The sequence below is a fragment of the Arvicola amphibius genome, chromosome 1 (assembly GCF_903992535.2).
Source record: "Arvicola amphibius chromosome 1, mArvAmp1.2, whole genome shotgun sequence".
NCBI classification, from domain to species: Eukaryota; Metazoa; Chordata; class Mammalia; order Rodentia; family Cricetidae; genus Arvicola; species Arvicola amphibius.
In genome coordinates this window covers 115,451,668-115,462,649 of record NC_052047.1, presented here as the reverse complement: position 1 = coordinate 115,462,649, position 10,982 = coordinate 115,451,668, and positions in this window count along the sequence as shown.

Sequence of the window (10,982 nt, the reverse complement as noted above, 5' to 3'; positions counted from 1 at the left end):
GGTCACCTGCCGATGAAACGTAAGAGAGCAATCAGAGCAAGCAGAAGAGGTGAGAACACTGAGCGTGAGCACAGCCACAGGTAGCAGTCTGCGGCCGCTGCCGGGATTGGCGGTCACAATTTTACTTTTTAGTAATGTGTAGTCTGTGCCCAGTGCCCATGGTGGCCAGAAGAGGGCATTAGAACCACTAGAACACAGGGAGCTGCCAGCCCCCTGATGTGGGTGTTGGGAACCCAGTCCTGATCCTCTGCAAACCATTAGGAGCTCTTAACCTTCAAGACATCTCTAGTCCCAAACGTTAGTTTGAGATAACAGCTCACATATTATGGGTTAGCTTGAAACTGTCTGTGACTCCGGGTTCTTTTGCTGGATACTGGGTAGCTCAGTGGCTTTCAGATATAAAGTAAACCAGTTGCTCAAAGTCATGGCGGAGGGTTTGAAGCACTCCTCTTAGACAAGAGGACTTGGGACACCATTGTTGCATAATGTGTGTACAATGAATGACTCTGAAGTGCTTTTGTTGGCCAGAGGTGACTTAATGTAGTCAAACTTGAGTCAGCGTTTCTTGTCTTCTTGACATAGTGGACAAGTGTCCTAGCAGACAGCCTGGATTTAGTTGAGAGAGCAGGTCTGTTAGAGTCATCAGAGCACAAGTATTGTTTTGAGTTTGACTTCAGGTTGATGACAATTGCTGGCTGTCCTCTCTAAAGGCAGATGTTTCTCCATATGCAGTGAAGGGCTATAGACACAGTGAAGAGCATAGTCACAGTGAAGGGCATAGTCACAGTGAAGGGCATAGTCACAGTGAAGGACATAGTCACAGTGAAGGGCATAGTCACAGTGAAGGGCATAGTCATAGTGAAGGGCATAGTCATAGTGAAGGGCATAGTCACAGTGAAGGGCACAGTCACAGTGAAGGGTTATAGTCACAGCGAAGGGTTATAGTCACAGTGAAGGACTATATCACAGCTGTCTTTCAGCTCACCACACTTATCTGAGCAGGTGACTGAGTTTTGCCTTTTGTGGCTAAATTTTCAGAACTGTTGCCTTTTTCCTTCTTATATTTTTGATTATGAGCCTAATCTTTAATGGCTGAGCCATCTCTTCAGCCCATCTTCTTCCTTCTAAAAAGTATATCTTTATTATTTTTCTGAGAATTTCCTATATAAATACACTGTGTTTTGATCATATTTACTCCCCAATCCTCCCCTTAACTCTTCCCAACTCCATCCACACCCAACTTTTTATCTCCTAGAGCACTGGACTTAGCTCCATTACACATCCAAGTGCTCCTTTACCTCTCAAACTGTACATTTTTTATTTCTCTTTGTCCAACTTTCCCCTTTATAGATCTGCTGAAGAGGGACCACTAATAATCACATGACACAGTCAGTACTAGGCTTTGTTGAAATCTCCTCTGATAATACTATTAATTCAAAACTCCTTAAGTTAATTAAATTCATGTAGATTTTTAAGACAAGGGAAAAAAGCAGCCACATTTGTCACCAAAATGTCATAAAAATCATTTCTAGGCCCCTTACTAATCATATTCTTCCCCTCTGAAACTTCTTAAGCTGGACCCCTACAGTTCAAATCAGTCTCAGCCTTGTCTTCCGTGTATTCACTAAGATGGTCCATTAATCCCTGCTTAAAGGGCACAACTGTTTTTCTAGTTCAACATTCCAGACTTCTCTAGCCCTGAAAACAAGCAACATGACCAGACCTACACAGATATATCACTCCCTGGTACCAACTTCTATCTTAGCCACTGTTCTATTGCTGTGAAGAGACGCCATGAGACACCAAGCAACTCTTATAAGAGAAAAGATTTCATTGTGGACTTGTTTACTGTTTCAGATGCTTAGTTCATTATTATCAAGGTGAGAAGCATGGTGCTGGAGAAGTAGTTGAGAACTACATTCTAATCCATTGGTGGAGAGAGAGGGACCGGCCCTGGCATATTCTAAAACCTCAAAGCATAATCCCAGTGAAATACTTTCTTCAACAAGGCCACACCTCCAAATCCTTCTCAAATAGTGCCAATCCCTGATGAATATCCATTTAATATGGGCCTGTGAGGGCATTCTCATTCAGCCACCATATCCCCTTTCTCTATTCCTTTCTTTGTCCCTAAAAGGTCACCTCATTCCTCTGTTTCTTATGCAATCTCAGTAATGATCTCTATAATAAATATCTTCCCTATTGTGAGATCGTCACAGACGACCTAGACTGGCATCTCTTCTTTCTAGAGTGGAGTCTTCATCTTGATCAGGAACCACACTATGAGCTATACTTCGATCTTGAACTTCATCTGGAACTGGAACAATACTGCTGCTTCTCACCTCAGTATTTGTGGAGGATCCAAAGGTCAGTGATGTCCGAGCTACTGCAGAAATTTTTCCAACAGGCCGGGCGGTGGTGGCGCACGCCTTTAATCCCAGCACTCGGGAGGCAGAGGCAGACGGATCTCTGTGAGTTCGAGGCCAGCCTGGTCTACAAGAGCTAGTTCCAGGACAGGCTCCAAAGCCACAGAGAAACTCTGTCTCGAAAAACCAAAAAAAAAAAAAAAAAGTTTTCCAACAGTCAGATGTGATGGCTTGTGCCTCTAACCTCTGTGCTTGGAAAGCGAAGACAGGGAGATTCCTGTGGGGTTGTGGTCAGCCTGGATCACATAGTGAGCTCCAACCAGCCAGGTCTGCATAGCAAGACCTCCTCTAAAAAGATATTTTTTTTGGAAAAAAATTTCTGAAAAAATTAAACTGTAAATTCTAACTATTGACGTACTGAAGCATGATTCCTGAGATTTTTTTAAAGGTTTTTAAAAAAGAATTGTGTGTGTGTGTGTGTGTGCGTGTGTGTGTGCGTGCGTGTGCACGCTTGTGCAAGCACATACAAGTGCCTACAGAGGCCAAAAGAAGATCCTCTGGGGCTGGGGTTATAGTTGGTTGTGAGTTGTCCAACATGGGTGCTGGGAACTGAATTCTGAGCTGCTGATGCGTCTCTCCAGCTCTAAAACATCTCTCCACTTTTAAAACATTGTTTTTAGAGGTTGTGGGTGTGCCATGGCACACACGTTGCACACACATGGCACACGTGTGGACGTCGGAGGATGACTCACAGGAGTCAGTTCTCACCTTTAACCTGTGGGTCCTAGGGATTAAACTCGGGTCGTCATTCAGCCTTGGCGGCAAGTCCCTTTACCTTCTGGGCCATGGCGCCTATCCTATGCATGTGAAGGATTTTGATAAGGTAGGCTGCCATCGAACTTTGTCACTTATTCACAAGCAGGCCCTTCTTCCAACTGTTCTAGAAGATCTGGCTTTGAGGATGACTTTGTGGGAGGCAGTTTCTCAATGTTAGCACAACCCACAACTCATTATCTTAAGGCCTGTGTCACATCTAAAGCCCTTTGCCTTTTACACTGAAGCGTAAATACACACGTGACTGAGGAAGAATGGAGGGGAAGACAGTGTTTGAGAGAAGAGGGAGGGAGGCAGAGCGGGAAACTAAGGCTACATGAGATACTATGAATAGTAACCTCTAAAACTGTGCATTGAGCATCGAGCCCTATTCTAAGCACTTCTAAAAATTCATTTATGTATCATGAATGACATACTGAAGTAAATTACCATCTAAGTCACTTGTATTTATCAAATGAGGGAATACAGTGGAGAGAGGGGAAGTAACTCCATTGAGAAGTCACCCTAGTTCACACAGAATGCAAAGGTACAGAATGGAGGCCCCAGGGCCACTTTAGCTCTTGACCACCCTGCCAACCCGCTTCCTGCCTAAGCGCCTCCAAGGACATCTGGGCCAGGAAGTGCTATAGCAGGCCCAGGGCTTCCTGGCATGGTTTTCCAGAGCCTTCTCACCACCCCTCAAAGGGAATCTAAAAGAGATTAGTCCTGGACGAGGCAAGGAATTAAATTGGAGGGTGGAGGAGGGACAGCACCTGTTTGCATTACACAGAAAATAATATACAAACAAATGAAAACAAACGTGAGCAGAAGCAGAAGCTCGGGGATCAGGGCAGTGGTCTCTGGTTTCAGGGACCCCCTCTGTTCTGCCACTCTCTGGGCATTGCCTTTGGGAACTCTGTGAAGTTTATGAATGTAGGAAGAATGCCGTGAGCTGAGCTTTGTGACGCAGCTCTTAAAGCCTAGAGTTTTAAGGAGACTTCGTTTATTGACCTCAGGATGGAGCTTAAGAACCTCAGGGTTTGCAGTCATCTCTTTGGAGTCTTTAAAAGAACTCAGTTCAGATGACCAAGTGTATCAAATAACAGCAGAGTCTTTGCTGTAGCTGTAATAAACCTGGTTTAGAGTTTTGTTTCTTTTTTTAAAATTTGTTTTGTTTTAAACCAGTTCTTTAGGACTGTAAGTCACAAAACTCTGTACTACTACATGAAGCCTGATCTCCACTCCCCCAGCCACAGCAAATGTCTGGCTTTCTCTTGCTCTGTGGCCTCACGAACATCTTATTTTTTTGGTTTGGCCATTTTGATAACAAGCACTCTCATCGAGGTAAGGAGGCATCACCTAATGCTTTTGATTTGTGTTTTCCTGACTAGAAGGGTTGAGCATTGAAAAGAAAACACGCACTGATCATTTCTATGTCTTCTTCAGACAGTGTGTTCAGACTGTACTAGCAAAGCTATGAGAACAATCAAGGTATCCACTGCTGAATGAAAGGATAATGCCAAATGTGGTGTCAAATTATCATATTGGACCCCATAAATATGTATAGATAAATGTCTCCATTTTTATTAAGAGAAAACACGTTAGACGGCACATGTCACGGGCACTAGTTAACTCCAAGGAGCTATTCTGAGAGTTTCTGTATTCACTTTTTGCATTTATTGTTTCCTTGGTTTTTGAAAATGAGCATAAAATTTTTAAAGAAGAAAGTTAGTTTTAACATTAATAATAGGTAACAAATAAAGCCACTTATACAGAATAAGGTTATAGAAATAGGAAGGTTCTTCCAGAAAATTCTGCCTTGGAATCTACTTCCCCTCATTGGATCTCTCTGTGTGGGGGCCCAGGAAGTCAAAGGTGGGATGATGTCTTCACTCTCTGTGTGTTTGCTTTCTCTTGTAATAGGCAATCACGGCTGGGTCATAGCCACGAGGAACACTTTCCGTGTGAGGTCACCTGAGTCTCTCTGATCTGTTCCTATGTTAGAATCTTCATATTTGCATCGTCAGCGAGGTCTGATCATGGTTCTCCATGCCCAACATCGTTACCTGAAGCAGAGCAAGCAGGGGAACACGCTACCCTCTGCACTGTATTCTGTTCCATTCTCTGTTCCATTTGTAGCTGCACCAGCGATGCTCCCAAAACAGCAATTCTGTCCTTTCTCTGATAGTCCTCTTCAATCATTCCTCGTCTAATTTAATCTGCAGTAATAAACACCATTTTCCACTTTTCAAAGGCATGAGGCAGGGGCATATGTGCTGTTTAGTATGCCTGAGGAGGTCAGAAAACAGCCTAGGGTGTTGGTCCTTCCCTTCCATGGCATCTCTTGTTGTTAGCCCCGTGTAGACCAGGATAGCTGGCTCATGAGCTCCTAGAGATCCTCCAGCCTCCAGCCCCTCCTCCATAGGAGTGCTGGGATATACATGTGTGCTACCACATGTTTAATGTGGCTTTGCAGGGTTCTGGGATCTGCACTCAGGTCTTCATGCTTGCACAGTGAGTGTTTTACCCACGGAACCATCTCCCCAGCCTCCGTTCACTTATTTCATTCTCACACCTGGCAAATAAAGTTCCTAAGGTGCCTCCACAGAGGCTCAGCAATTGTCCTCGGCTCTGTCTCGAAAACAAATGACTGACAAATTATGACCCCGTGACAAAACATACTATTTGCCTAACCTTTTTTCTGCTGGGACCTTGCTGGGGCTGCCAGGCCAGCATTATCCATAGGCCTGTGTTCAATTTTTTCTTGGCCTTGATTTATGTGAGCTGAGAAGCTGGGCCAGGATCAGTTGTAAGAGCCACTTGGACCTGGCAGAGCAGTTATCTAGAAGGGAAGATGGGCTCTGCTAGGCTGTTTCCCCAGACTTCCCTGAATTCCTAAGCTTACTGAGGAACAATTTACAAACACGGGGTCACTTGGTTGGTGCCACTTCATGTCCTTTTTCTCCTTCTAAAGAGAAATAATTAGACTGTGGATTAGCCAAGAAACACTGACGATGCCACTTAAACTGAGGTAAGTGAAACAGCTCATTGTGGAGAATTAAATGGGGTGAGATACAGCATTAACAACATGGTTTGTCCTGGAGAGTGTTCAGGAATTTTCTGAAGACTGAGAGCATCTTATACCTAGAAATGGTTTTTTTCTTAAGATGATAAGTTTGGATTCTTATTATATCAAACACCCAGAGCCTTTAATACATGATTGAGATCACTAGGAAAGAGAAAGTAGTAAATAAAACCAGGACTCTAACTCCTACTATAGAGACACTAGCACTTCTGTGCTCGTTGTTAATATATTCACAAATGGCTAGTAAACAGAGTTAGTCTAGATGTCTGTCAAGGAAAATGAGAATGTTACAGACACAATTGCAATATCATTTGTCTGTAAAGAAAAACAATATGAAACTCTCAGGAAAATGGGTAGAAGTGAGCTAGTGATGTGACTCTTGCAGCCAAGACTTATGTTTAGTCTCTGGAACCACAATGGTAAGAGAATCAACAGCTAAAAGTTGACCTCTGATCTCCCCCAAAATAAATAAATAAAAATAGAGGGAAAATAAGAAAATAGTTGGAACTAGGAAATATTGTATTAAATGAGGCAACCCAGACGCATAAACCAATGCACATGTTCTCTTCTCATATGTGAATTCTAGCTTTTAATGATTAGACTTGTAGAGATCAGGAAGCTAGAAAGAGACCACGAAACAGGGAGAGGAAGAGAACTTAAGGAGGGAAGGGACTGTTGGTAGTATGGTAGTAGGGGTATATAAGAGTACAGTGGAGAGAGAGCAGGGCCTGGGATGCTAACCAGGGCTAAGGATGTATGGAAAGCTGTTTAGAAACCCACTACTTTGTAAGCTACTTTGCTAGCAGGGAATCCATATCCGATACTGTGCACCTGCTCAAAACCTGTGGAGGTCTTAACTTCTAGCTTAAACCTACGACAGTTGTTGGGCTAAATGAACATATTGTCAAACTGCCTTGTAAATATTCATGTTTATATGTATTGATTAGTGATGCACTCAGCCTTGGTTAGAGAATTCTCTTTTTGAAGTAGAGAGCGGTCAGCGCAGGGACTCGTATTTGGTCAAAGTGCCGAGGATAGGAGACTGAGGGCTCAGCTCAAATGGGACATGTCAATATTCCCCCTGCCCCCAGGTCCCACGACTCGTGGAACACCATGGGCGCTTAGGTGGGAAGAATGTGAGAGCTGGAGGATGGGCAGGGAGCTGGGGGACTGTCTTCTGGACTTGACATGACAGCTATACCTGTGAACTCACAGTCACTGTAGCTGACCACACAAGACCTTCTCCAGATTGAGCTGTCAGCCTTCCAGCCCTAGCCGTGGAATTACTGGCAACTGACGGCCGCTGGGAGAAGAGAGTCCCTTTTCTTCAAGAGTGTGAGCACTGTTCAGTTGCTCATGATCCATGCCCACACACACGCCAGCAACCGTTATTAAACTCAGTGGGCTATAGAAAAACAAAACAAAACATAAAAGCAAAAAAGTAAAGTAGGAAGGGAACGTGTTGGGGAGAAGGCAGACTGAGGATTGGGAGGGGAAAGAGAGGAGACTGAGTGGGTGATGATGAGCAGACGTCACATATGTCAAAGGAAAATGCAGTTTTCAAACAAGGGCTGAAATATAAGAAGAGCAAAAATCCAAATCATTGAGGAATCTGATTGGGAAGAAGTGGAGAAGGCCAGTGGGAAAAGAGAAATACTGGCTTAAGTGATAGAAATAAAAGCTGTCCATTGCGATGAGAGCCCAGAGGTTAATGCATGAAGGCATGCCAGACTCTTAAGTGTTGGGGGTTTGAGTATCTAAGGCAAAGGTTACCATGACTGGTAGACACAACCAAGTTCTCTGTATAGTGAGGTCTAAGGATTTGTGGTCCTGTGGCCATTCATATGCTGAGCAAGACCAGGTCTGGAGCTTACCCCGAGCAGTAGTTATAACAGACAGCTGTTTGCCAGGAGACAAAACACTCCAAAAATCCTGATACAGAGAGATAAGAAAGCTGGGAGAATGACTGATAACACACTTATCACTGACCATGGCACAAGACTTAATCTGACACAGGAAAAAAATTAAATAAAAATGTCTCATTACGGTCACCTGCTCTGATAATAGAAACCTGCAGGTATACATCCACCTGAGGCAACCTGGACGTGTCCTCCCGGAAGTGCCCGTAGGGAGTTCCCTTCTTAGCTAGCTCAGGATTGACCGGTGCCAAACACTGCACATAGCTTGTGCAAAAGGTAATTTCATTAACCGAGACGCTGAGCTTGCCTTCTGTCCCTTAAGTTTCCACAAAACGAAGTTTGAAACAGTCTTGGGTACAGAAGGTTACCCTAAGGAGCAGGAAGGAGCAAGAGGGTGGCGAGCAATGAGCTGGTAATGAATGTATTCATAACCTAGATACACCATGGGAAGATGTAGTCCAGTCTCCCTCAAGATCACCACCTTTCACCCGGATGCTAACAACAGTTCAGGTCAGGCTGTAGGAGTTAGGTGTTATATTTTCTGTCACCGTTGTGTATGCATTTAGACATTAAATTAATTTCCTGTCCTGAGCACCAATTCTTAGTCTTGCTCTTAGTCCAATCAGCAATGTGCCTGGGTTCCACAGGTCTTCCAGCTTCTTTGATTACAGAGGCACTCATGTGGTACACACACACACACACACACATATATATATATATATATATATATATATATATATATATATATATATATATATATATATACATGTATATATCTCCAGGGAAACACACACAGAAAATAAATAAGTCCAAAAATAGTTTTAAGAAAATATATTGACTATCAAATATGAGGGTTTACTTTTGGACTCTTTATTCTACTCCACCGGCCCGTGCCTTCATCAATATCAATCTTCATGCCACTATCACAAAGTCTTTATGACCATAGTTTTTTAGTAAGTTTTTAAACTGGCAAGGGTGGGGTTTGGATATAGCATAGTGGTAACGAGCTTGTCCAGCGCGTGCAAGTCCCTGAGTTCAATACCCAGGGCTCAAAAGTTGGCAAGGTTGAATTCTACAGATTTATTCTTTTAGTGATTGTTTTGGACTGACTATTTTGGATCACCCACATTCCCAGCGCTAAATTTGGAGCTTAGTTTTTCTTTACAGTGGATTACTTATAGCTCTCTTCATGAATGCACAGAGCTCAACATCTGGACATGAATGTTGGGAATCATACGCTTGTTTTTGGGGGGTGCTTATTGCTTTGGTTTGGTTTGGTTTGGTTTTGAGGCAGGGTTTCTCTGTGTAGTCTTGTCTGTCCTGCAATTCACTCTGTAGATGAGCCTGGCCTTGAACTCAGAGATCTGTCTGCCTCTGCCTCCCAAGTGCTGGGACTAAATCCATGTGCCATCACACCCAGTCATACACTTAGTGTGTGTTTTTTTATAAATACACTTAATAATTACACTTTATAATTACACTTAACGTGTATTGTGACACTCTTTGGCACTAATAGCCAGAGTGTGATGCATGAGAACCACAATGGAGATTTCTAATTTTTGAAACTTAGAAGTTTCAAATAATAACATTCTATAAGCTATGTTCTCTAAAATAACTTTGTGGCTCAGGGCTGGTGTTGCCATTGCTTGAGTGTGGAGTTCAGAGGACACGCAATCCCTGCCTTTTCACCTTGTTTAAGACAGGGTCTTCCCATATATACATGCCTCTGGAGACTCACCTTTCTCCACCTCCATTGCCTGTTGGCAGTCAGGGATAACAGCTGCTTAAGCTACTTTATCTTACTGTTGTGTAGGTTCTGGGTACTCCAATTCAAGTCATCTGGCTCAAGTGGGAAGCACGTCTACCTGCTGAACCATCTCACCAGCTTTGTTTGATGTTCTTTCTCAACTCCTTTGTCAATGATCCTAAAGCCCAGTTGAGGGACTCTCATATGGGATCTCCCCACCCCCATAGGAATGCCTGTGTGTTCATCCAATACAACTCACCCAAAGTACAAAGCGTATTATAGGAACTCCTTGTATATCCAATTTCTTTTCATTGTGAAACATCGTAAGTATCTGTACTAATCCCTTTTATCTAACCCAGATAAAGTATTTCTTAATTGTTGAAAGGTGGCTCCCTTACTTACTACTCAGGTTGTTTTTGCCAAGGACACCCAAGTTACCCCATCCATTGATTCATTTCCCTTTGCTTCATCTAAGCTCTATGCTTCCGTAGACACAGTGCTTTACCACCCACATTGAGCACTCAGTCTTCCAGAGTTTCTCTTGGGTCCTACTCTGGGCATCTCCTATAATTGACCAGCTGGCCTGTGATGTACTGGCATCTCTCCACCACACCCCCAGGACAAACATGCTCTAAGATATTCTCCTCTTGCCTCTGAGTTTCGCAACCTATGAATTCCTTCTCTAGGCCTTTTATCTTAATTACACTACTTTGACCTATGTTTTTTTAACTTTAATCCAATTAATTAAGTGTGCCAACATACGCCAAAATAATACAAATGTTTCTTCCTGTAAAATTGAGTGTTACTTGCTACATGTAGACAGATCATCAGTCCTCTTGGAATGTATTTTATATACAGTGTAAGTTACAGATCAAAATAATCTACATATTAGACATTGATATCTAATTGATTCATTTTAATTGACTGCAGTGTGTTAGTTAGGGTTTCTATTGCTGGGACAAAGCACCATGAGCAAAAAGCAAGTTGGGGAGAAAAGAGTTTGTTTAGCTTACACTTCAGCATTGCTGAACTCAAACAGGGCAAGATCCCAG